Genomic DNA, 22,447 nt, shown 5'->3' on the forward strand with positions numbered 1-22,447 from the left:
AAATACGACATTCTTCTATGCAAGAAAATAGAGTTTGGAAAGCTGGCCCTGTGTTGATTGGAGAACAGTCACGTTTTCTTACAGAGGTCGATATCTCTTAGTGCCTTGGTTTTCTATTTTTCCTATCTCTGTTGTTGCAAATCAAAGCCTATTCTTCTCTAGAAAGAAAGGATATTATTCAATTGCAACCTGATTCAAACTTTGCTTGGACCTTTGTCTCTCCAGGGTAGAAGATTAAATTCTTGTGGTTTTCTTTCCTTAGGAAAATGGACTCAGACTTCTCACATGCCTTCCAGAAGGAGCTCACCTGCGTCATCTGCCTGAACTACCTGGTAGACCCTGCCACTGTCTGCTGTGGGCACAGCTTCTGTAGGCCCTGTCTCTGCCTTTCCTGGGAAGAAGCCTGAAGTCCTGCCAACTGCCCTGCATGCAGGGAACCATCACTGAACAAGGACTTCAAAACCAAAATTCTTCTGAAGAACTTAGTGACCACTGCGAGAAAAGCCAGTCTCTGGCAATTCCTGAGCTCGGAGAAACAAACATGTGGGACCACACGGAAAAAAAGAAGATGTTCTCTGACATGGACAAGAGTCTGCTCTGCTTGCTGTGCGCCACCTCTCAGGAGCACGGGGCTCACAAACACTATCCCACTGAAGAGGCAGCTGAGGAACACCAGGTAAGAGATAGTTCTGCGATCACCTGAAAGCTGGAAGGTGGCAGAGTTAAAGAGATTAGAAGGACGATGAGAATCATCATGGAGATTACTCCATTCTTTACTGAGTGCCAGGTGCTGTTCTAGGTACCAATGATGAAATTTTGAATAAAATATGCAACTCTACCTTCCTTCATGAAGCTTGGACCCAAACAGAGCGTGAACAAGTAAATGTCATTATTATTGATTCTACAGTTCAATGCTAAAGGCATTGAAAAGCCACCAAAACTACTAGCGCAAAGAAACGTATTTTGGAAATATATTCAATATTATTGGACAAACGAGTATGGGACTAGCACACTACAAAATCTGGGGGCTAGCATAGTGGGTTCTGAAGCAGGATGCTAATGCCAAGTTACAGGAAATCTTCACTTTTCAGTTCCCTAATCTGTTCTGCCTTCCGAAACCTCAAACTGAAAAATATCCATTGAGGATGAGCAGTGAAAAATTTGTTTTTCTTTCCCCTTTCTAATGTATTTATGTATTATGTCCCTTGCTTGTGTATACCACTCAGAGTGTGGAATTTATGGTGTTTCATTTTCTGTTGTTCAACCTAGTAATTCTTTTGCAGGAGAAGTTCATAAAGCAAATGAGGATTTTATGGAAAAAGATTCAAGAAAATCAGAGAAATCTAAGTGAGGAGAGAAGAACAGCCTTCCTCTGGAGGGTAAGTATGACACCAGGAGTCCTCACGACCAGCTTGAGACAGGCATGCTGAGAGCATTTATATTAGCAACTTGAGTTGAAATTTTCATATACCAGATTTTGTCATGTGTTTATTCGTAGGCTGGAAAACAACCAGACTGTTCAATATAACAATTGTGCAGGTTTTCTGTAAATGCTTTTCAGATAAATAAAAATAGATATAAATTCTGAAGGACAAGTAGATGCTTAAAATTTGTAAGTATTTCAGGCAGAGATTTCTGTATAAACGAATTATGTAATATTGATTAAATAGTATATAATTGAGGAATAAAGGCATTTAATGGTGAATATGATGTTGTCCAGGGGTAAAAAAGCAGGTGGGATCAGTAATTTAAGAAATGTGCCTGTGCTGGTGAAATCTGACATCAAAGGACCCAGATGATGCCAGCTCAAGTAGGAGAAAATGTAACACGATGAAAAGCTGAGGAGAAGGGACAACAAATGACCGGGGGAGTGAGAGAATAAATATGTCAATATTGAGAGGAGAAACACAATGGAATGGAGATTCATGTTCTCAGAATGGCAGGGCAATTCAGAGCCTGTGGCTTTTGAAGGAAGAAAGATGGGAGACAGAAAATAAGTAGTCGGTTTGAGAGATGGGGGTTAAATTTTTTACTAAGATCCTTTCCGTATGATGGCTTCTGATCCTGATTATAATATACTAACAGCATCTCTACTTAGAGTGATTGTTTGCACTGTGAAGTACAAATGTTTGAGACTACAAACTAATTGAATAACAAAGATTATATATATTATTGATGACAATTTAACAATCAATCATAAATTTTAGTTGTTTTCTAATGGTATTTCAGATTTAAGAGGACATATATTTAAACATTTAAATCTAAAGGGCTTTTTCGCGGGTGTTCGAGAATTAATGAATTACATAAATTTTGAAGGAAGGTCTTGCTTAACTCATCATCCTGTTTGTAAAGGGTGGAAAATAAAAGAAGGAATGAGGAGGATGAATTTGTGTGTTCTGTGAGGTGGAAGTAGACCTAAGCATTTAGCCTACAAAGCCATGTCCCTACAGAGCGATGTGGTTTTTTGGGCACAGATGATCAGGAATAAGTATAGGAAGCTGCAACCAGTTCTCCATAAAGGAGAAAAGCAACATTTAGAGAGACTGAACGAGGAATACCAAGAGATTTTTCAGCAACTGCAGAGAAGCTGGATCAACATGGATCAAGAGTAAACACTTGAAAGAAATGTATCAGGAACTAATGGAAATGTGTCATAAACCAGATGTGGAACTGCTCCAGGTAAGGACTGAAAGAAAGCTTTATGGAATTGTGCAACTAGATTTCCATAGAACGTTTTCTACCACAAGCTTCCTCCTCCAGCACATTTCATTCAAACTCTGGAAGAAAAAAATTCATGTGAAAATTCTATTTTTGTTTCCATAGGATAATACAAAGAAATTAGGGAAAAACTAACATTTCCTTCTTCCTCCTTTTGGGAAGTCGTAGGTTTGAAATGCTCTTGATTTGAGCCACATTACCCTTCCGGGGACTAGCCCTCAAAAAGACCACATTGTAGACAGCTGCAGCAATGCGCAGTCACTACTCACACCTTTCTCTCTCACTCTAATTTAGGGTCCTGAATCTATCAGAAATAGATTATGTCAATAGGTCTTACCGGTATAATAAGTGTTAGAGATGAGAATACATTTTAAAACTGTTGCAGTGATAGTATGTGGTAATTCTAAAGTTTTCAAAACCTCAAGAGCAGATCCTCAGAATAGCAACTTGTTTGTTTGTTTGTTTGTTTGAGACAGAGTCTTCTGTCATCCAGGCTGAAGTCCAGTGGCCCAATCTCAGCTCACTGCAAGTTCTGCCTCCCTGGTTCAAGCAATTCTCCTACCTCAGCCTCCCTAGTATCTGGGAATAAAGGTACGCACCACTGCACACAGCTAATTTTTTTGTATTTTTAGTAGAGATTTGTTTTTGCCATGTTGTCCGAGCTAGTCTGGAACTCCTGACCTCATCTGATCTATCCACCTTGGCCTCCCAAAGTGCTAGGATTACAGGTGTGAGCCACCTCACCCAACAGGAATAACAACTTTCTAAAGAAGTCATTTTTTTTTCTGTCTCTCTCTACAGGATTTGGGAGACATGGTGGCAAGGTATGTTATTGGCCATCAGTGCAAGCTGGAGCACAAGGCATGGTATGAAAAACATCAAGCTGTTTCCAACAAAGTGAAAACATAATTTACTAACACCACAATGTGTCAGTGTGATTGTGTGGGTGTGTGTGTGTACTCATGTGTTTGTGTTGTGTGTTGAATGTTACCTATGTCTTTTATCAGACATTAACCTTTTCTTACTTTTCCAAGTAACTCAGGCGGTTATGTTTTGAAGAGTTCAATGCAGAAGTTGCTAGAATACGATTGCCTCTTTTTAGGATTCAGAGTCATAATTAGAGATCAGCTATTTGGTGGCAGATAGGGAGAGAGGCATTTATCTTTCAGTGGCAGTAGGTTAGATATGGAGTGAAGAGTTAGAAAGATACCCTAAGAGCCAGAAACCCATCCTAGGATTGTGGAGGTACATTACAATATCAGAAGTGGGTTTGAATGAAGCATTTTCTGTTGGAATCTGTTTCTTAAACACAGACATCAGAAACCTAACCAACTCAACCTACTTCCTTGCAGGAGTGAGTCCGTGCTGCTGCACATGCCGCAGCCTGTGAATCCAGAGCTCACTACAGGGCCCATCACTGGGCTGGCGGATAGGTTCAACCGCTTTCTAGGTGAGTGTCACCCTCTTGGTGGGATCCACATGCAATGCCTTCAATTCTGGTTTTCTATGGGCAGCTTTCTCAGTGTAATGATCTTTCATCTAGAAGAAAATGGCCTGTGAATAGGTATTTATATTTATAGTTTCATTGTCATCAAACAGACAAAACTAAATAAAAGATGGTGGAACCAGCCATATAACAAATTTCTTAGGAAAGTAAAACATGCAGAAGGGCCCTTTAGGATGTAGAACCATTCATGTGTGGTTCAACCGTGATACAATTTCCTGTATGCAATTATTACAGGAAGTATACAGACCTGAATTAATTCAGGACATTTCAATTTCAAATTCAGTGCAGGTAATGACTGATTTGAGTGACAGTGTTTTTTTAAATACATTTCAGGTGAAGTTTCATAGCATTTATAATTTTAATCGTGTGCAATTTAATCAACTAAAGCATACACGGGTAACTTATATAACAATGCAAAAACTGAGAATCTGTGAACGATAGGAACGTGATTTGTTGGTTGATGAGGCCTTAGATAGAACTCCAGGATAGATCATGATAAACCCAGCAGGTAAAAGATGTCTGTGCCTGAATCTGGAATGAAAGTCAGATAATTCTTGCAAGGAAGCTGCACTTTTCAGAAGGCAGAGTCAGATTTTCTCTTTAAGTATGAATTGACTAGTTTAAGTGGCAGATTATAATATTTCCGGCAAAGTGATAACTTTCTTATTTGGGTTTAAGGATGGCTTCCCACCTCATCTCCTGTCCCAAGCCTCCTGCTCTGCCCTGACAGAGAAGAGACAATGAATGTTAATTTTATTGCTATGGACTTGGCTTCAGTGCAAGAGCTTCCAGTTTTTCAGTTGTTATGAATGGTCGCTAACTAGACATAGACATGACCTTCCTCCCCTTTATACTTTTGGAGTTTATAGAAATTGCGATCATTGAAGTTTAGGCGTTTACTTGTGCAGATATCCTAACACTCTTTGATTCCAACATTTTTCCAGACAGAAGTTTCTTTCTAATCTTGACCTGTGTTTTCTAGTGAGAATCTCTTTCTTATCTGAACATAAGAATTTATAAACTGCTTTTCACTGGAACATTCTCTTTTTTCCACCGTGGAAAATTCCTTCACTTGGGAAGTAACCAATTACAATATCAGGCTGTTTGAGGATGTGAGAAGTTTGAGGTTTAGACCTGAATCTTTGCATTCTGACAGATCTGGCTATTTTGCTGCATGGGGAGCCTGGGTATTCTCCTCTGGCAAACACTACTGGGAGCTGGATGTGGACAACTCTTGGGACTAGGCTCTGGGAGTCTGTAAGGACTCCTCGATAAGGAAGAATAGCACAATGGTTAAATCTAAGGACGTATTTCTTCTTTTATGTGCCTGCTGTCCTGACCTATATTTCCAGGGATAACCTGGCATACGTAGACACTATGTAAAGCTCACATCCATTAGAAGTTTATAACACTATGTTTTCATGTGACTGTTTTCTTATTCCTGCAGTGCATATTTCCTGGGATAATAAAATAACCACTTGGTACATTCCCGTTGTTTGAATTTCTGAGACAGCTACTCTTTGGTTCTGATCATCTCAACATTGCCCCAACTCCAACAAAATCTAAGTGTTTTCCTGATGGCGAGCCCTGCCATTCACCCTTGGAAGATATTACTGAGAGGTGGATGTTGGGCAGTGTTGGCACTGGGCTGTTGGATTTTGCAATGATTCTTGCCCAATGAGAAATGACATGCTGGTTAACTTCAAGAAAATTTTTCTACTTTTTTGTGTCAAGAAGGCTACCGGTGTCATCTCAAGACCTCTTCCCCACTATTATTTCAGTATCCAGAAAGACATCTAGGCCAGATTGGGGTGTTTCTAGATGATGAATGTGGCATAGTAAGCTTTGTTAATGTGGCCAAGAGTTTTCTCATCTGTAGCCTCTCTGGTTCTTTCCCTTACCCTCTTACAACTGTGCTTTGCTTTGCTTTGCTTTGCTTTCTTGGATTTGCACTCAAAGAATCAGAGATAGGTCAGTAACATGACTAAAGGTATCAGAAACACCAACTTCTGAGAATGCTAACCTACTGAATACTTGACATTCTTTATCTTTGTCTATGAAACTTTGTACCATTTTTAAAAGTGTGGAGGTATACATTTGTTTTGATTTTCATTAAACTACTCTCTCTTAGAATACTGCGCATGTCTTTTCTTTTATGCTGTATCTTTTCTTTCCCTTGATTTCCAAGCCAGCCCAGGTAAATGAATACCCGAGTGTGTTTATCCAAACTGATGGGTTAATGCAAGAGCACAGGTTTCTTCCCCCTGAACTGGAATTTTCTTTTCTCTGTTCCACATCTGCAAGTCCCATTTCATCAAGTGTAAGTTCCAACATTTCTTCAGGGAATTCTTTCTTTAGCTCCTGGACTAGATTAGGCTATTTGTTTTAAAGACTCAGAAAACCTTACACTTTTCTTTGTAAAACTCACAGTGTAATAGTAGGCATCTTTTCTGCTTCTCAGGTTACAAGAAAAGGATTGTGTTTGTACTACACACAGGTATATTCCAAGAAAGTACACAATGCTTAAAATACAACTAACATTCATTAATTGTCAGTTTGAATAAAAGAATAAATGCACAAAATAATTGATAAAAACATATGATACAACTGTTTAAAAGGCTACCAAATTTACCCCTGTATTCCTTTTGATTTTGACTACTGAATATAACCAAAATCAACAGGGATACTGAGAAATATTATTTAATAAAGTTATAAATTGGACTGCTTATCCAATTGATAGGCTCAGTCAATTTTATTTAGCTCAGGAACAAACTATTGATGGACACAGATCTTAAGAGAGTGACAATGATACAGATAAAAAGGCTGAAAACCTGTAAGATTTTAGTAATTTCATGGATGGCATCCTACAGACAGTTACCTGGGAACATGTCATTACCAGAATAGAAAGTAAGACCCACTTTTTGCTTCAGAAAATACAGAATACTCAGAAGCCTCATTACATTTTAAGAAAACTGCACATTTATTTAGGTGTTTGAAGTTTTTAAAATACATGTACAGTAAAATATCCTTATTATCAGAAATACCTATATTTTTATTGTGTTAATTTTGTATGAAGACTTTCCTAAAGTATCGACTGGAAATTGGATCCAGGACTCCCCACAGATACCAAAATCCTTAGATGCTAATAATCCTCAGATGTCCTTACAAAAGATGAGGAAGTATTTTCATGTAGCCTAAGCACATCCTCTAATGTACTTTAACAATCTTTAGATTACTTAAAATACTTAATGCAATGTAAATGCTATGTAAGTAGTTGTTACACTGTATTATTTAGGGAATAATGACGAGCAAAAAAAGTCTGCACATGTTCAGTGAAAAGGTAATCATTCCATTTCTTTCCTGAAATTTTTTAATCCATGATGAGTTGAATCCATGGGTGCCGAACCCATTCATAGGGAGGTCCAACTGTATATCAAATATCATATTTCATGGTGTATTTTCTAGCATTTAATCTAATTACTGGCAATATGGCACACAACAAACATATCAAAGGTTTCTGATATGTGTTTTTTGAATTTATTTAAAGCAATCTAGGAATGCCTACTTTAATGAGGATTGCTGAGAACAAAGTCTAAAAAAGGCCAACTCCATTTATAAAGAGTAACTCTGATCCAAAAGTTTAATGACAGATGGGTTACGTAATGGGTTATTTCAAGGATAGGAGTAATGCAAACATACAATTCTGTAGTCATTTATGTTTTAATAGCATTATACTGTTTTAACCATCCTCATCTTGTATATAATCTCATTGTATATTAGAATATTACTATTAGAGCAATAAAGAAGAATGATTAAATACGGTCAGCTTTTTGCTTTTGTTTTGTTTTGTTTTGTTTTTGACACAGGCTCTCACTCTGTCGCCCAGGTTGGAGTGTACTGGTGAGATCACGGCTCGCTGCAGCCTCGACTTCCCCAGATCAAGCAATCCTCCGACCTCAGCCTCCCAAATAGCTGGACTATAGGCTGAACTGTCATGCCTGAGTAATTTTGTTCTTGCTGTTGCTAGAGAGAGAGGGTCTCACCTGGTTGCCCAGGCTTCTCTCAAGCTCCTGGCTCAAGTCATCCTCCCACTTCAGCCTCTAACAGTGCTGGGACTATAGGCATAAGCCACGAGGCGAGGCCTAAATACAGCCAATTCAACTGAAATTTAAATTATTTGTGTTTCTCTCTCTTTCATTATAAGAATAATCTGTGTCTTAAAATGTGTTCTTGAACATGAATTACTTTATGATTGCCCCTTCATAAGAATAGTTCTTAATGTTTAAGAATAATTCACAAAAATATGAAAATTCCTTCATAAACAATGACTTGAATTAATAGAAGGAATACTAGGTACAGGCAGTGGATAATCAAATTTTAAGTGAATTTTCTTATTCTGTCCTACAATTGTAAGAGAAAGTGATCCTCCCACCTCAGTCTCTCAAAGTACTGGGAATTATAGGCGTGAGCCACCATGCCTGGCATAAATATGGCCAATAATTTAAACTTCAGTTGAATTGGCTGTTCTTATAAGTTTATGAGAGAAATATGTTTCTCTTGTAGTTGTGAGGACTGGATGAGATAATGCACATACAACCTCCACTGATAGGGTAGAATCTCCACCCCGAACAGCAGGTCTAGCGTTGCTATGCCCAAGTTTCCCACTGGCTGTATCTTCCATCCCTCAAGGGATAAGACAAAACACCATCCCCCTACCTACTCCAGCACAGACTTGTAGAGCGTGTGTGAGTGCTAGAGAAGCCACTGTCAACTCCTTTGCAGTGATGCAGAGCTTCATGTAGGAGGACTGACAGGCCGTAAAAACTGAGAGCTTTGCTCAATGCCTCTCATTAATGATTGATTTTGAATCAGTCATGAAAAGGTACATTCCCAAGGGCATCGTCAAAAACAATGGAGACCTCGGTTAGGAACATTAAAGAGGAGCTTGGAATCTTTAGCCTGCTTTGTACCAACGAACAAACTTCTGACAGCCAGCCAGAAGTTCACCAGAGAAAACCAGGCAAAGAGAAAGCCAAGAAAAAGTGTCTTTGGATCACTAATTTCTGGAGATCTGGAAGGCTGTGTATCTGTGCCAGCCTGCACCCACTCAAGAGCAATCAAGGTATAACGTGGACAAATTTGTAAGCACTCCCCAAGCTAACCACTGATTCATCAATAAAGAGCATTTAACCCTACTGGCTGAAGAGCTAAAGCACAAATTCTGAGTGAACACTGGGTGAACAATAAATTCTTCTGTTCCAGGGAGTGATTCCTAGAAGCTAGACCTAAAAATAAAATCACAATCGTCTCCGGTGATCTGGAAGACTGACCATGCACTGTCGTAGCAGTAACCAGAGAGAGGATCTCTGAGCTGTTAGTCCACTGAATGTGGGACATAATTGTCAACTTCCTGATCTGTGAAAGCAGTCTCCAAACCACACACACATTAAATGGTAAAGGATAAAAATCTAACTAACTAGGAAGGCTTAGCCACAACTTTTGAAATACAGATTTAGGTAGAAATAGAGGTAAATAGATACGAATATTGCTGAGTTTCACGTTTAGCTGAATTCATAGTAAATATTTATCATTGTGAATATGTTCATCTCAGAAGCCAAAAGCATACCTACTCTCAGATGAAGGTTGTATATATATATATATATATATATATACATTTATATGTGTGTGCATGTATATAATATATATATATTTCAAAGCAGTCATTCATATATATATTTTTCAATTAGTAAGCTTATTTTCCAAGCACTATTTTTCATATATTTTATATATATATATATATATATATATATATACATAGTCCCAGCACTTTTAGAGTCTGAGGTGGGAGGATCACTTGAGCCAGGAGTTGGAGAGAAGCCTGGGCAACAAGGTGAGACCCTGTCTCTCCAACAATGGCAACAACAAAATTACTCAGCCATGTCAGTTCAGCCTGTATCCAGCTATTTGGGAGGCTGAGGTCGGAGGACTGCTTGATCTGGGGAGGTCGACACTGCAGTGAGGCGTGATCTTACCACTGCACTCCAACCTGGGCGACAGAGTGAGAACCTGTCTCAAAAACAAAACAAAACAAAACAAAACAAAAAGCTGACTGTATTTATCCATTCTTCCTTATTGCTCTAATAGCTGAATCCTAATATACAATGAGATTGTATACAAGGTGAGGATGGTTAAAAGAGTATAATGCTATTAAAATATAAATGACTGTAGAATTGTATGTCTCCATTAACCTTGTCATTGGAATACGGATCCTGTCACCTTGGTAGTCAGCATAGTACCAAGTAGGTAGTTTTTAAATATTATATCATAATGATTTATTAATGTGGAGAAGATCAATCCAAAGACAGCTCCAATGTCCTTGTCACTCAGAGGCAGCAGTGGTCAGGAGTTCTGCTGACCAGGGCTTTAGGTGCCTGTTTAAAAGGAAGACATTCTGGAAAAAATTCAGGAAACTTCAGAAAATAAACAACAACAACGACAAACACCTTTCCTTCCAAAATAAGTATTTTCTGACACTCACACCTTCAGGCTGTTGCCCCTGTTGGAAGTGAGAGGATGACTAGTTTCTGGCAGTGTGACACCATGAGCATGCTCCTAGGCTAATGGAGCAGACGGAAGAGCTCCCTCCAAGAGAGGCTCCCTGCAGCCCTCCCCTTTTTTCTTCTGAAAATGTGTATCTTTCTTTTCAAGCCACGACTTCAAGTCTTATTTTGTTCCTACTCTTAGAAACAGTCAAAAATAGCCCCATACCGGCCATTTTAGGAATCAATGTAATTTTAAAGCAGAGGGATACTAAAGCATTATTTGTCTCTCTGGCCTGGGTTCCTTTTCCGCATACTGCAATCATTCAACTACATCTTACACTCTACCATGTCCACGACACTGCTTATGACTAGTGACTAGAAGACTGAACATCACTTGTGCCCACGTGCAGATAGAGAGAATGTTGTCTGGTCACATCACCACTTTAGTGGAAGGCACTCTTTTAAAATTCATCAGTCAGGTCTGCTATTATAAACAACCGTAGTTGACTTGAAAGTGTTCTCAGAAAGTCTGATAATACACTATTGAAAGACGGTTTTCCATCTGAAAACCTGACTGCTGGCAACTTTCAATTGGCCGCTGCATTTCCTCTGCGCTGAAGCAGCCAAGAGATGGAATCAGTTGCATGAGGAGTTCTTACTGCCACTACAGTTGTTAGAAAATTTGGAATGATCCCTCTGCCCTCCAGGTGATTGAAAGCTATGCAAAACAAGGTTGTTTCTTACTGAGAGCAAGGAAGCAACGGGTAAGAAAACTTTTCAGGCATAAATAATATAAAAGGGCACACATTTTAAGACACATTCACATGACATTATACTGCAAAAAAAAAAAAAAAAATAAAGAATGATTTTCTCCGATTTGAATTAGGATCCTTCACACAGCTCACTCCCAGGCCTGTTTTGTGCAGTTGGTTACAGGCTTGAAGTCAGAAGATGACTGGTTGTTTGCACATCCTCCACTTTCCTGGGGCCGCTGGAGGACCCCTGATGGGCTGTCCAAAGGAATACCAGGCGGACGCCATGTTGTCTTTTCAGCACCGTCCTCTGAGATAGGTGGCAAAATAAGAGGATACCAATGTAAATTGTTGCTGTCCGTTTCTGAATAGACACAGCTGTCTCCTCTGCTGAACTCTTCTGGAGTTTCTGTGCGAACGCAGATGACATCGTTTCTATTATCCTGACAGCACTTTTTTCCTCCTCTGTAATAACACACTTTGTGGATGAACCAAAATCACCAAAAACTGCCACGGACACTGATACAGGGCCACTCAAAATAATACCAACGCTATTTTTGGCAAGGGATTGGTAGAAACTCAAAAGAGAGGAGTTAAGAGAAAGAATTGTCAAAGTTCTCTGATGAATCTTTATATGTTCCATGTTTCTATCCTACTATTTTCCATTATGCAACCATGAGCTATGAGTGGTCACAGGTTTGGCAGAACAATGTAGTTCTACAGGTCCACCACGTTTCTGGACGGTAGAGAGTGGCTCAGAAGTAAAATCAGGTGCCAAGTCTGAACTCATGGAAGAGCAGAGAGTCATGACAGTAACATACAGCAATGTCCATATGGGTCCAAGATTCACATGCAGAGCGCCAGATTACAGAAGCAGGCAAGGCAGGCTTCCAGAGCAAAACCCAGGCCTTGATTCACTTTCCAAGGTACTACAATTCAGGGTAATCAGACGCATTCCTTAACCTTGGCTCCTTTCTGTTTACTAAAGACTTTGATCAGTCTTCATGCTGTCCACAGGGAGTCTCCAAAAGTCAGAGTAACAGTTGGCTTACATCTTCAGTGTTTCAAGTCTGCAAGGTGTATATGATTGTGCTTAGGGGGGGAAAGCAGAGAAGCCACTTTCTGTACTTACAATGGAGTTCACTTCAGTGTTATAAACATCACCGCAGTCCCGCTTGTAATAAAGTCCAGACTAGCAATCTGCCTTTGGGTTGAGCTGTTCTCCTACAAGATAAGCTGTTAAGTCATGTCTTGATTTTAGATCTCTCGGCCGGGCGGGCTAAGCATCCAGAGTCACTGTGGGGCCACCGGCTGGGAAAGCCCCCCTCACATCCTTCCCTCCGACGCCCGCGGCGGCTACTACGATGGCGGCTGCTATGGTGGCGGCTATGGCGGCAGCGGCTGTGATCCGAAGGGGTCCCTCCACACACCACGCAGGGCAGAGGAGGGCGCGGTGTCTTGCAGGCCAGGATGCAGGCGCTGGGTAGGTCAGGCGGGCGCTGGGTCCTGGTTCTTCTGGCACCTTGACACTGGAGCCCGGCATCAGGGCTCAGTGTAGGGGACCTGGGGCGCGCCCCCGCGGCAGCGCTCCTCCAGGCGGAGGGGAGTGGACATGTAACACGGCAGGTTCAGGGCTGCCCAGAGCATGCCCTGTGAGAGACAAGCGAGTCCGGTTGTAGAGTCCGCCTCCAATAAGTAGTTTCTTAAGCCCATCCCTCTCCGTCCACTCACAAGTAGACCACAGAGTCTACTTTGCCCATACTGATGTCTCTCTGTATTCTATGCTTAGCTGCCAATTATAAGTGAGAACATACAGCATTTAATTTTCTGATCCCGCATTAATTTGCTTAGGATTACAACCTCCAGTGCCATTCCCATTGCTGTAAGAGAGTTGGTGTGCCCAGAGTAAAATCCTCCATTTAAGCTCCCATTCACAATTACACTGACCCCATTGAGAACCCTATGGTGAAGGTGGGAACAGCCACTGCTGAGACCGCCATGGCTCAGTAAACCCCCATGAACACTTCCATTTATTTCATTTGCTCCTGAGAGAGTGGTGTATTATTACATCATCTGTCCATTAATATCTCATCCTTGATAGAGGTATCCTGGAGCATCATATTTCTGTATGATATTCTGCTGGCGATTCTTCCACAGGCACGATTCAATGAAAACCATAAGAATGAGGCCCAAGACACCCAGCATACAGCCAAGGATCAGATATAACATGTCACTGCTTCTGTCAGGGCTGGTTGCTGGCCTCGCATTTCCTTCACTTCCTGAGGAATTCAGAGGGGTACTCAAGCCTTTCGGATACTCAGAAGCTCCAGGAGCACATTTCACTTTAGTCTCGCAGATCATCACATTGCTAAACTCACTTTCTTCTTCACTGAAGCGCTGCATTTTAATGCCATAGGAAGTTTCTGACAGCAGATGGCCAATCATGTGCCACTCCTTTGAACCTTCTGTAACATCCCTCTTATAAACATTGGTGTTGTCATTATCTGTGGGTCAGTAATAGACACAAAAGAATGGAAGTGTTGTTGTTACTTCGTGGAATGCATGTCCACATTAGCACAATCTGAGTAACGCTGACAGCCTCTGTGTATACAATGTGAGGTCCGTTATTGCACAGTTGGAAAAAAGTCTGGGGAACCCAGTCACCGGATAAGGATGAGACGCTGATCTCTGAAAACTCTCTTCATAATGGTTGATAGCAGTGACCCAAAATTTGTATGTTGAACCTGGTTCTATACTACAAACTTGCACAGAAATTTTGGAAGGAAGGATATGTTCAGCTGCCACCAGCCAGTCACTGGTCCTCATCCATTTATATTTGACCTTGAAGGCAGCGATTGAAGAATTCCCAATTGCCCAAGGAAATCAAGTGACATAGACCAACGTCTCTGATGCAGTGGAGATAATCAGGTGATCTGGTGCCTCTGGAGCGCCACTGTGCCTAGATGAATCTGTAAGCACCACTCCAAAATTGTTGTTTGCAGCTTCTGAAACAACAGGATACTTGGGGGTGCCTACGAGTTGAGAGGACGTCTGGGTGTTTTTTGATGATGCTGTCTTTTCTTTGCTGGTTCAGAAGGTAAGCATGGCAGGTGGGTTTTCACTTGCATCACTTCTTGCAACCATCAAGAGTTCATAAAGACCAGATGGCTCCAATTCAGCTAAATGAAGCTCACTTTCACTTCCTGGGATTCAAACCCTGTGCCAACTTCCCATCACATTAACTTCATAGTCCAGATTCTGATACTTCACAAAATAGGCATTGATGGGCAGTCCACTTTCCTTGCCTGCCCTCCACACCAGGTTGTATGTACTGGTATGGGGGTCTGTAGGGCTTCCATTTGGTGGGGACCTCAGGAACAGAGATACCACTAGCATTTTTCTCTGATGTTTCTAGAAACTGCACTGGGATGTACTTTCTCTGGAAATGAGCTGAATAATCCAGTTTCTGAACAATCTCTTATTTTTTTTCATTATTCTGGGTAGCAACAAAAAGTGTGACTATTTCTCCTTTTGTTTGTTTCAAAAAGAACAACCATGAGAGGTGCTTCTGCCTGCATGGTACCATGTTCATCTGTAGCTTCACAGATGTTTTTCTCCACATGCTCCCGCATCACAGCCTGAGTATGGAGAGGGCTCAAGCCAGCTTGGGACATGATGAAGTAGACAGGCTCTAGCTCCAAGATTCCAGGTCTTGGTAAGTTTGACTTTTGGGATTTAGATCTAAGGACTTAAGAGAGATGGCTGGTTATCAATCCATGGCGGTCATACCAACAAATGACCGGACCCAACAGCCTCGTGGCACTGAAGGACAGAGTAACAAAGTCTCCATCTACCACTTTTGTGCTTGCTGGTGTCAAAATTATAACTTGCTTGAATCCATTGCCTTTTTCTATTTCAAGTCTTCCAGTAGACTGCATAAATCCAATCTCATTATCTGCTAAACACTGGTGTAGCCTAGTACCTTGCATAATAACCCCACTGAATTTCCATCAATTTCCTGCAGTTCAATGTCTTGAGGAAGGATGATTAGGCCACGCATTATGAAACCAGTTATACTTGGCAGCTGGGTTCCTACAAGCATCAGAGATAAAGTGTTCTGTGGAAAATAGAGACACTGTCTGATCCTGTAGTCCCTTAGAGCAGGAGCGTGTTCAAGTACATTAACCATGGATGCCACATATTTTACATCTCCAGAGTTGTTTCGCACCATGCAGGAATCGTTTCCAGAGTCCACTGGGTCAATGCTATCTATGGCAAGATGAGAACACAACCTTCTCCAGTTGCTTCCCGGGGCAATATCCTGCCTGTTCTTTAGCCAACACACTTGAGGAGCCAGGATGCCACTAAACACACACTCCAAAGGCACAGGGCTATGTGAATGAACAGCTAATACCTGTGAACGAGCAGGGGAAGAATGCCAAAATCATCTGAAGAAAGGTGACTCACAAGGAGCTTTTGGCCAATGGGTTCAACTTTTAATTCATGTGTGGCCGGATTATAAGCTGCACATTTATATGATCCCTTGTCCGCTAAGGATACATTCAAAATCTAAAGATGTTCTTGTGGAGGGCTTAAGTAATTCTTTGTGGAATGTTTCAGCCTCTTCCCCTGGATTTTAGCGCACTCCTCAGCTTTGGGGTTACTCTCTGGTACCCTGCAGCCAATGAAACCAGCACCTTTATTATTTTGCTGTAATAAAATGCTTTGCGGATGAATCAAAATCACCAAGACCTGCTGTGGATACTGCTCCAGGGCCACTTACAACAACATGGACCTGTTGTTGAAAATGCATTGGTAGTAACTCGAAAGGAAGGAGTTAAGAGAAAAAACTGTCAAAGTACCCTGATGAATCTTAATATATTCCATGTTTTTGTTCTATTTTTTCCATTATGCCACCTTGAGATGTGAGTGGTCACAGGTTTAGCAGAACAATATAGTTCTACAGGTCCACTACGTTTCTGGATGGCAGAGGGTAGCTTAGATGTGAAATAAGGTGCCGCGTCTGAACTCCCAAAAGAGCAGAGAATCGTAAGAGTAACAGACGGTGGTGTCCATAAAGGGCCAAGATCTGGATGCAGAGCGCGAGATTACAGAAGCAGGCAGGACAGGCTTCCAGAGCAAAACCCAAGGCTTGGTTCATTTTCCAAAATACTGTAGTCCAGGCTAAGCAAACACATTCTTTAACCTTGACTCCTTCCTGCTTACTAAAGACTTCCATCAGGGACAGTCTTCATGCTGTCCACAGGGTGTCTCCCAAAATGAGAGTAACAGCTGGCTTATATCTTCAGTGATTCAAGTCTGCAAGGTGAATACACTTGTGCTTGGGAGGGAAAGCAGAGAAGCCACTTACTCTTCTTAGCCTGGAACTCACTTCAGTGCTAAAAGCACATCATAGCAGTTCTGCTTGCAATAAAGTCCAAACTAACAATCTGCCTTTGGGTTGAGCTTTTCTCTTACAAAATAAGCTGTTAAGTCATGCCTTGATTTTAGGTCTCTCCACGGGGCGGGCTAAGCATCTAGCGCTCCACGGGGCGGGCTAAGCATCTAGCGCTCCCGTGTGGCAGCCAGCTGGGAAAGCCACCCCTGTGTCATGCCCTCCGGTGTGAGGCAGCGGCTGTGGTGGCGGCTGTGATCTGAAGGGGCCCCTTCAGGCCCCGCATGGGGCAGAGGAGGGTGTGGTGCCTCCCACGCCAGGGAAGAAGCGCTGGTGGGGAGAGCGGGCAGCGACGTCCCAGGTCTCCTTGCACTGAGTGACCTCAACAGGGAACCAGGGCTCAGGGGAAGGTAACTGGGTTGGGGGTGGGGTGCGGAGTGACAGGACCCATCCCTGTGGCAATGCGACTCTGAATGGAGGCCTGCCTACAGGTAACCAGGTGGTCACAAGGCCCAACAGGAGCAGGAGAGGAGCAGGAGGAGGAGCGATCCCAGAGAGAGACAGGCAAGGCAGGCTGCAGAGACCGCCCCCAGTCGGTATTTTTTTAACCCGTCCTTCTCCCGCCACCCTCAAGTAGTCCACAGAGTCTATTTTTCCCATATTGATGTCTATGTGTGTTCAATATTTAGCTCCCCCATGTAAGTGAGAACATACAGCATTTGGCTTTCTATCCTGCGTGAATTTGCTTAGAATTAAGGCCTCCAGCTCCATCCACATTGTTGTAAAGGTTGTCATTTCATTCTTTTTATGGCTGTAGAGTATTCCATGGTGTATATGTACCATATTTTATTTATACAGTCTACCATTGATGGACTCCTGGCTTGATTAGGTCTGTGCTATTTTGAATACTGCAGCCGTGAACATAGGAGGGTATGTGTCTTTTTGGTACAATGATGTATTTTCTTTTGAGTATATACTCAGTAATGAAATAATTGTATCAAAAGTAGCTCCGTGTTCAGTTCTTTGAGAGATCTCCAGACTGTTTTCCATAGTGGGTGCACTAATTTACATTTCTTGCTCTATGTTTAGTTCACAAAATTTCTACTAGACTCAGCTCAGGGCTGCGGCCCTGACTGCAGCAGGTGCTGGGGCTTCCCTAAGTCGATACTGTGCACAGGTAAAGAGAGTGCTCAGATCCCAGGGTTGTGAGAAGAGAAGCAGAGGAAGGAGTTAAGGAGAGGGCCACATTTGGATGCCCTGAGGAGGGATGACAGGCAGATGTAAGGAAGGTGGTACTGTGCTAGTCACTGGTGACATCCTCCTAGTTCCAAAATCTCCTGGAAGGCAGGAAGCCTCACAATTCCCAAGCATGCTGCAGTTCTGGAGGGCACAGGGCTACTATTCTTCCCAGCGTGACCCTCTTTTCTCCCAACAAACATGGGACTCTGAAGCCAGGAGTCAGAATGAATTATCTTCCACCCACACAACGCTTAAACCTTCGATTTATGATTGAGTTACACACACACACATGCGCAGGCACACACAGGCATCCGTCTCTGTAATAAAACGTCCTTAGCTAATGCTAGACAGATCTGTGATCTGTGATTATCTCTACCCTTTTGGGCAACAAGAATAGTGAATTGATTGACAAAATTGATTGACTCCTGGAAAGTAGTGTAAAAATGTAATATACATGTAACACACATGGTGTACTCCCCCTGTGACATTAGCAGCAACATTCCCCTAGAATATTACAGATAATATCAGAGGGGAGGTACAGCCATAACGTACATAGCTTGTAAAATTAGGAGCAGCATCTCCCTAAGATATTATGAATATTATCACAGAATGTGTACACACATGGCTTATACCCCATGTGATGTCAGGAGTTACATCCTTCTAGTATGTTAGGAATAATACCACAAAGGTGTTCACACATGGATAACAGCGTATGTAATATTAAGATTAACATGCCTCGAAAATATTACAAATAACGTCACAGGGGGTGTGCACACATAACGTACATGCCCTGTGACATTAGGAGTACATTTCCCTGACACATTACGAGTAATATCAGAGAGTGTACACCTTCTGTGACATTTGGAGTAATGTCCCCTGGATAGTACAAATAATATCACAGGGTGTACATCCCCTGTGACCTGAGGAGTAACATCTCTCTTGGATAATGCAAATAATATCACAAAATATACAGCGCCTGTGGCATTAGGAGTAACATCCACCTAGGATGTTAGGAATAACATCACAGGAAGTATACCCCGTGTGACAGTAGGAGTAACCTCCCCCAAGGATATAATGAACAAATACAGAGGATGTACACGTATTGTGACATTAGCAGTAACATCCATTAAGGATATTATGAAAATTGTCACATTGTGAACACCCCCTGTGATATTAGGAGTAACATCCCCCTACAGTATTGGGAACAATATCACACGGTGTACATTCCCTGTGACTTTCGAGGTAACATTTCTTTAGGATATTATGAATAATATTACAAGATGTACAGCCCCTGTGATATTAGGAGTAACATTTCCATAAAATATTATGAATAATATCCCTGTGTGTACACCACGGGTGACATTAGGAGTAACAGCCCCCAAAACTATTAGGAATAACTTCACAGGGTGTACACCCTCTGTGACATTAGGAGTATCATCTTTCTAAAATATTACGAATAATATCGCAAAAGGTACACCCCCTGTGACATTAGAAGTAACATCCACCTAGGATATTATGAATAATATCACAGGGAGCACACCCCCTGTGACATAAGAAGTAACATCACCCGAGGATATAAGAAATAATATCAGATTGTGTACACGCATGGTGACATCAGTAGTAACATCCTTTTAGGATATTACGAATATTATCAGAGTGTGAACACCTTCTGTGACATTAGGAGTAACATCACCCCACAGTATTGGGAATAATACCACACGGTATACACCGCCTGTGACATTAGTGGTAACATTTCTTTAGGACATTACAAATAATATGACAGAGTGTACAGCCCCTGTGATATTAGGAGTGACATACCCAAAAAACCTTACAAATAATATCACTGTTTGTACACCCCGTGTGACATTAGGAGTAACATCCCCCGAAACTATTATGAATAACTTCACAGATTGTACACCCTCTGTGATATTAGGAGTTAACCTCTTCCTAGAATGTGAACGATAACATCACAGGATGTACACCCCCTTGACATGAGGAGTAACATCACTCTAGGATATGATGAATAATATAACAAAGTGCACACAATCTGTATGGTAGGAGTAAAATCCCCCTGGGATACTAGGAATCACAGCACAGAAAGCACAACCCCTGTGACAATAGGAGTAACATCCCCTTAGGATATTACAAATAATATCACAAGCTTTACAGGCATTGTGACATTAGTAACAATATCCGGCTAGTATATTTTGAATAATATCACAGGGTGTACACATTTGTGACGTTAGGAGTAACATCCCCCAAGAATATTACAAATAATATCACAGGGTGTACACATTTGTGACGTTAGGAGTAACATCCCCCAAGAATATTACAAATAATATCACAGGGTGTACACACCCTGCGACTTTAGGAAAATCATCCCCCTGGATTACCACGAATAATGTCACAGGATGTTAAACCCCTGTGCCAATAGGAGTAATATACTTGTAGGATATGATGAATAATATCACAGTGTGTACACCCACTGCGATATTAAGAGTCATTTTTCCTAAAATATTATGAATAGTATCACAAGGTGTACACACATAGAGAACACCTGCTGTGATATTAAAAGTTATACCTCCCTGGGATATTGTGAACAATATCACAGGGTGTACATCATGTGGGCACACCCACTGTGATTTTTAAAGCAATATCTCCTTAGGATATTACAAATAGTATCAATAGGGGTACACACCCTATGACATTAAGATAACGTCCCTTTAGGGTATTCCAAAGAATATCCCACGGTGTAGACCCCACGTGACATTAGGAGTAACATCTTCCTTGGATATTACGAATGAGATCACAGGGTTGACACCTCATGTGATTTTAAAAGTAAAATCCCCCAGGAATATTACTAATAATAACACAGGGTGTACACCCTTGATGTCAGGAGTAACGTCCTCCCAGGATATTACGATTAATATTCAGAAGGTGTACACACAGAAGGTGACATTAGTAGTAATATCCCACTAGTATAGTGTGAATAATATCACAGGGTATACACACCTGCGACATTAGGAGTAACATCCCCCTGGAATATTCTGAATAACATCGTTGTGTTTACACCTCCTGTGACTTTAGGGGTATCATCCCGCTAAAATATTACGTAAATAATTGTAAAATTATGAGCATCTCCCTAAGGTATTATGAATAATATCACAGGATGTGTACACACGTGGCATATACCCCACGTGATGTTAGGAGTTATATCCTTCTAGTATGTTAGGAATAATACCGCAAAGGTGTTCACACATAGTTAACAGCATATCTAATATTAGGATTAACATCCCTTGAGAATATTTCAAAGAACAGCACAGGGGCTGTGCACACATGATGTACATGACCTTTGACATTACGAGTACATTTCCCTGACACATTTCAAGTAATATCACAGTGTTTACACCTTCTGTGACATTTGGAGTAACGTCCCCTACGATAGTACGAATAATATCACAGGGTGTACATCCCCTGTGACCTGAGGAATAATATCTTTCTAGAATACTACGAAGAATATCACAACGTGTACACCCCCTGTGTCATTAAAAGTAAAATTCTCCTAGGATATTATGAAAAATAACGCAAGAAGTACACCCCGTGTGACATTAGACATAATATCCCCTGAGGATAAAGCGAATAAAGTCAGAGAATGTACATGCGTTGGGACATCAGTAATAACATCCCTTTCAGATAATACGAATAATATCAAAGGGTGTACACGCATTGTGAAATTAGTAGTGAACTCCCGCTAGTATATTACGAATTTTATGACAGGGTGTATATGCCCTGTGACATTCATACTAACGTTTTCCTAGAATATTACAAAGAATATTAAAGGGTGTACAGGACCTGTGATTTACGAGTAACATTTCCATAGAATATTACACTGTGTGTACGCCCCGTGTGACATTAGGAGTAACATCCCACAAAACTATAACGAATAATTTCACAAGGTGTACACCCTCTGCGACATTAAAAGTAACATTTCCCTAGAGTATTATGATAATATCAACAGAGTGTACACCCCCTGTGATATAGGGAGTAACATCTTATAAACATAATACGAGTAATTTGATAAGGTGGACGAACCCTGTGACATAAGGAGTAAAATCCCTCTAGGACATTACGAATATCAAAGGGAACACACGCCGTGTGACAATAAAAGTAACCTCCCCTTAGGATATTACGAATAATACCACAAGGTGTACACACACTGTGACATTATTATTAATGTCCCGCTAGGATATTGTGAATAATATCACAGTGTGTACAGTCCTGTGACATCAGGATG

General features: G+C 41.2%; 2 pseudogenes; one reads left to right on the forward strand and one right to left on the reverse strand.

Annotated features, from left to right (window-relative positions):
- The first annotated feature begins 266 nt into the window (after positions 1 to 266).
- On the forward strand, positions 267 to 7,423 carry LOC129485339 (tripartite motif-containing protein 43-like; annotated as a pseudogene).
- Positions 7,424 to 13,061: 5,638 nt separating this feature from the next.
- LOC129485340 (cell adhesion molecule-related/down-regulated by oncogenes-like) lies at positions 13,062 to 16,615 on the reverse strand (annotated as a pseudogene).
- Between the last annotated feature and the right edge of the window lie 5,832 nt (positions 16,616 to 22,447).

This window comes from Symphalangus syndactylus, chromosome 6 (genome assembly GCF_028878055.3).
Source record: "Symphalangus syndactylus isolate Jambi chromosome 6, NHGRI_mSymSyn1-v2.1_pri, whole genome shotgun sequence".
Classification (NCBI taxonomy): domain Eukaryota; kingdom Metazoa; phylum Chordata; class Mammalia; order Primates; family Hylobatidae; genus Symphalangus; species Symphalangus syndactylus.